Source organism: Notothenia coriiceps, unplaced genomic scaffold (assembly GCF_000735185.1).
Source record: "Notothenia coriiceps isolate Sejong01 unplaced genomic scaffold, NC01 NC01_scaffold00017409, whole genome shotgun sequence".
NCBI lineage: Eukaryota > Metazoa > Chordata > Actinopteri > Perciformes > Nototheniidae > Notothenia > Notothenia coriiceps.
The window spans coordinates 92,130-98,129 of NW_011350110.1; the positions used below are offsets into that span (position 1 = coordinate 92,130).

General features: G+C 40.4%; 1 protein-coding gene across 2 annotated transcripts in view; it reads left to right on the forward strand.

Annotated features, from left to right (window-relative positions):
* Window positions 1-6,000, forward strand: part of znf536 (zinc finger protein 536) — a 207,258-nt gene that overhangs the window by 81,493 nt on the left and 119,765 nt on the right. For both annotated transcript variants that reach the window (XM_010776893.1, XM_010776894.1), the window contains one exon: window positions 1,050-1,143. The gene's annotated coding sequence lies outside the window, so the exon portion shown is untranslated. The remainder of the gene's footprint in view (window positions 1-1,049; window positions 1,144-6,000) is intronic.

The window sequence follows — 6,000 nt, forward strand, 5'->3', positions numbered from 1 at the left end:
TGTCAGCGGTGGCCTTGCCCTGGAGGGATAGATTTTCAGCTGTGCCTCCGGGTACCGCAGCGCTCGGGGTTTGATTTCATCTTTAACCTTTTTCCGCTGCGTTCCCTTGACCTCTGCAGCGGCGCACGCTGAATTTTTTTGAATTTCATCCATTCTTCCTCGCCACCCATCAGCCCGTCCATCTTCCCTTTTCGCCTGCTCAGGTCTATATTTCATCATCGCCTCCTCTTCCTTGTATCTTTTTATTTTCATTAAGTGATATAGGAATAACGGGACAGACACACAGTGTCACAAATACATACAAACGAGTATTTATGAGTAAAGAGAAGAACTAATGCCAACCAGAACAAACTGAGTCATACAACATGTTTTCAGACGTGTGATAATAATATTAATACTAAATAAAAAATAAAGTGATATGAGTTACAATAGAATAGTCATTAATCCTAAATAAACATTTCTAATCCAGTCCTGTAAATAATACAAATAATAAATGATATAAATAAATGATAATAATAATAATAATAATAGTAATAGTAATATCAATACAAATAACAACAAGACAAAACTTTGTTTTTTTTATAAGTGAATGGTTGTTAGGTGTGTGTACTTGTTTGGGGCATTGACTTTATTTAGAAGGTCGGGAGGAGGGTCAGAGGTGGGAAAGGTACTCAGATCTTTCACTGTATAGTAACAGAGAGTACGAATACTCTTAAGTGTTCTCAAAGCTGGTAAAGGTGCAGCTAGTTTGAATGACTTTGTATACTGCAGGGCAGCTTGTGAATTTACTCCAGGTGGAACTAAAGTCTGATTTAACACTTGATTATATTTCACATCATTCATCCACATCTGTAAAGTAACTAAAGGTATTAAATACATTTAGTGGAGGAAAAGTACATGATTGACTTCTGAATTGTAAAACATTTGAAATACCCATGTAAAGTACAAGTACCTCAAAATTATACTTAAGTACAGTACTTGAGTGAATATACTTAGTTACTTTACACCACTCCTTTTCTGATCGTCCCGCTCCTCTGTTTCTCCTATAGGTGGCCTTTTCCAGTGAGCAGAGGCAGTGAGGAGCGAGAGGCCACTTGATCCGAACAGACAGGTTCCATCCCAGCATGCAGTTGGTGTGTTAAGGTAAGCTCCCGCACAATGCATACCTTCACCCGTAAAGAAAAAAAAATGCCCTTAACATTTTTCACATTCTTCTAAACCCTGTATTGCTTCTCGCACTGCCAAGATAGAACACACACATGAATAAATGCACACATACGCTCACACACTCCAACTGTTCGCTTACCATTTAGTCTTATCCCCAAAGGCACTCTGTCTTAAACCAAAACACACACACACACACACACACACACACACACACACACACACACACACACACACACACACACACACACACTCACACACACACACACACAGTCACACAGCTACAGTACACTGCTGCTATGTGCGCAGACAGAACTTGTAACAATCTGGATTGTGATAATCTATGATAATCATCCACCACATGCCACCTAAAAACGCACATGGGTGGCATTCAACACCCACACTGGCACATTGCTTCAGTGCGTCTCGCCTCCCTCTGCCGCCCCCCCCAATGTCACTACCTCCAGCGTCAATGTCACCACTTCCTCGGCTCCTTATTTCTCTTTTATGTATGAGGAGGCACACCGGGGAAAAAGGAAGGAATCTCGAAGAATTTATGTTTGGCATTAGTGTAATTGAATTCCACTCGTATATCACAGTAAGAAAGTTGCGAGGTGGTCGGCGATATAAATACAAGGTAGGGATCCATGAAAACACGGATCCGTCCCTCCCCTTTTCCCTTGTCTTCCGAACATTGTCTCCCATCTCTCTTTTTTTTTTTATCCTCTCCCTCTCTCCCCTCCTTTAGCTAGATGGATGATAAATTCCCAGCCAGAGAGCCAGCAACAGCTGTTGGCAGACAGGCCTGATATGAGAATAGCAGCATAGGATGAGCAGGCATTAAAAATTAATATGCTATTTAGCCTAGGTGTATTTTAGGTATTTGACATTTTCATGTCCGGGACAGACTCAATTTATTCATAGTACAGAAAAAAAATAAAAAAATAAAAGAAATAAGAAGAGAGGAATGGGTGTAGGGAAGGGGGGAGGAGGGGCGGGGGAGATATAAGGCAGGGAACACTAACGGAAGGCCATTGTGGCTTTATGGTCACCCTGTTTCACCTTGCATACCGCCATTGTAATGGTAGGGGTGGGGGCTGTTTGAGTACACCATATATTTATACCTTATAATAGAATATGAAAAGGCTGTGAAGTCGAAACGGTTTCCAAAACGAAACTCCTTCACTTGTAATCTACACATCAAAGCAGTACAACATCCAGGCTGACTTTAAATGGAAACATGGTCAACCTTTAATGAATGTCCAATTATTGTTAATGGTACATGTGGTCAATACAAGCAAGACATTCCTTTGTGTGTTATATTTATGAGAAAGCTGGGTTTTCCATTATTGCCTTCCACGATAAAAGCCCCACCTAAATTCATACAGCGCTTCACTGACAACCAACTCAACAGATTACAATTCCAAAAATGTTGGTATTGGAGACTTACCTTGCCAGGAAGTATTCTAAGTTCCACTGATGTCGTTTTTTCAGCTCAGCTCAGTCCTCAGTGGATACATGTGTCATCTAGATGATTTAGAAGTTTTATGCAAGCTAAGTTTGTAATTTGGTGACTTTACAACAGGTGGTCTTACCTGGGGAAGATCTTAACCCTTGTCCATCTAAAGCTGATACATTGGAGGGATAAAGGACATACTGACAATGACTTTCTTTAAGAAGCATAGCTAGAAGTAGGGTGACTTAATGCCATAAAAGCTCTTTGAAAGGAGGTCAGGTATAGGTTTTTTGTTTTTTTAGGTATGTGACTTTGACACAGGAGACAGGATGTTTGCATGGCTTTTTTTTTTTCTTTTACCAACATTCAACGTTGGTTTCCTTTAACCATGACAACCTTCATCTGCTATGCCAACAAGACCCTTAACTTCAGTCGCAGCAGATCAGACACCGTTTCATTGTCAAATGGATTGAGATGATTTACCGAGTCTTGCTGAAGGTGATGTGTTAGAACACTCCTCCCAGACTTCACAACTCCAGGAAGAAGATGATGTGTGAACATTTATGTGTAAAAATTAATAAAACTTCAGCTAAGAAAAACAAGATGCACAGAACAGTTTAGTTGCATGTTGAGGAAAGAAATATTGTAGTAGAGTAGCAATATCCAGTATTCTCATTCCTCCAGATTATAAACTTAAACGCCAGCTGTCATTACAGACAGAATACTCAGCAATGCAAACCTTTCATTCTGTTCAACCGTAAACATGATTAAATGCAATTCTGCTACAAAACACACCATGCATTCAGAAAATGATACAGTGGATAGCTATGTTGTTTGTATTTCAATCTGAAATGTCCCACTCTTTTCCAATGACCCAGCATTGGGGAATTGTTAGACAGTCAAACACAAGACCTGTGGAGGTCCACACAATAAAAAGTACACTCCCATGCTTAGCCATGCTAGGACGGCCCTCTCTCCATCACCCCGTCTCCTCCCCCCTCAGTGATTAATGGCTAATGCTGCTCCAGTACATCTCTATATCCCTCCTCATCCCTCCCTCACTAATCGTTGTGAAATCTTAGAAATGGCCTAGACTTGGCCTCCTGGAGGAAGAGGGGGGTTGGATTGGATTGGGAGGAGGGCAATTTCAACCTCCAACAGCATCCACATCACTTTTGACTTTCTTTTTCCTTGATATACCATTGCTTCTTGCCTTTCATTACCTTAAAATACATACTTTGTTCATCAAGAGGAAGATTTAGGTCAGTTGGTCTTAGAAGACACATTTTCTCGCTCTGCACCTGTACCTGGTGCAATCCAACTCCTATCGCTTTATGGTACTTCAGAAAACTATTTCTAAGAATAGCAATTTGTGTCTTGTCTGTTACAATGTTTTCTTGTAAAAATGGACCACCACAATTCACTACCCATTCAAACTGAGTTATGACATAATGAGGATTGAAGAATGTACAGCTGGGCTCTTTATGGGTTTACGTGGGCCGCCTCAATATGCTGATAATAGGGTATAAAATACAAACATAATATGACAACATTCACCTGACATCAGGGATTTATTACCAAATGTTTTTATGATATTAAAAAACTAACAATCATCATACATACTCATACAAGTATGTATGTTAAATGTCAGGTTTGCCTCAGTTGATGCCAGCTTGATGCCAGCTTGTAAATAGTTAGTCCATCTCTTAACATTATGTGTTAACAAGCTCAAATAATTATTCCTAGCAACTGATTTAGAAAAATAGACCCTCAATCCAACTTTATTCAGAGACTGTTTCCAAAAGCAGACACAATTGCTCTCCATGTTAAACAAGTCCTCTTTTTTCTAGTAGTTGGATTGTCACAGTCCCGCAAAAAGCAAGGAGTTTCGGTGGTTGCAAAGCCGTTTGACTCCAAAAGCGAAGGGTTTATTTTGGCTTGGCCACAATCTTTTCTTAACACTAACGAAGCACTTCGGCCAAACCATATCCAAAGGAAATGTTGCCAACAAGGTGGAAAAAGCATTCAAAAGGAATGATAGTATGGAACCATGCATCGGCTTCTTGTCAAAGTCTATACTCTGCATAAAGTTAAATACAAATATTTAACTAAGATCCAATAATTTTTTTCCAGTTATTCCAATTGCAATCCCTGTCTTTGTCCAAGTATGGTTTTTGGTATTGGGAATTTGATCTTTCATGTCTATCTCTGACTCCTGGTCAATGACGTCAGTGAACATTTGGAAGAACTCAATGACAACTCCATAACTCATGAGCAAACCTCGATGTGCTGATGAAGACCCTGAGAGGCGTCTTTAAGTGGAGTTTAGACATGGCTTAGAGCTGGATTTAATTATAACCACAGTGCATGCACCTGTGCTGACTCACCAACCAGCATGCAGCATTATCACAACATTCTCACTTCTAATTGTCTTTATTTATACCTCCGGTTTAGCAATTACTCATTTTCCACCTCTTACCTTGCACCCTTCCTTTCTCGCCTTTTCACCTCTTTGTCTGCTAATTATTTGATTTCCTTTCCTCGTTTTTCTACTTTCAACCCTCCCCTCTCGCCCCTTTCTCTCCATCTCCATTGCTTCCACACTTGGCAGTAACTTCCCGTCGCAGAAGTGCTAGCAGTACTGTATATACACTGACTGTTATTACCTTGGGGAACGTTTAGCAGCTCTGTGTTTAACACCATATAACCTCCGCTACACCGGCAGCGGCAATGAAGGAAAGAAAAAACCTAGGGAGGTGGAAACTGGAGACGGCTTGTGTTAGGTGAGTGTTTGACTGATCACCAAGGATAAAGACGACAAGAGAGAAACAGGGAGCGTATGACAAGCCTGCTTTATTTCAACCTATTGGATGATCAGTGATTCTTAAGCAGAGGGAACATTTCTTGCGATATCTCTCACTACAAAGTAAATAGAAATCAAAGCCCTTCAAGGCTCCGAGACAAAAGCACTATATGAAAGAAACTATCTTAACAACCTCCTTCATTTCTTCCCTCTGTACTTCCAATTGATTTCACGTAACTGGTGTTAAGTGAAACTATTTGAGAGGCAATGGATCCACTTGACTTTGTATCTCGGAGGTAGGCCTTGATTGGCTCCCATTACGGTCAAATAAAGCTTGTGGTGGATTTATCTTTGGTAGTGGTGTTTTAAAACTCCTAATTATGTGATCAGACTTTGTTTGATAGCCATTCAACAAATTAAATTGGCGAAATCAAGTTTTCCGTTTGAGTTCCTCACACAGTTTGGTGTCACAGTGGCCAATGTGCCTTTGAACCTGCAGCGTCTTGGAGGATCACTGTCACTGCCTATCATTCAAGCATCCCCTGAGTAACATATTGCACACAACCACACACACACA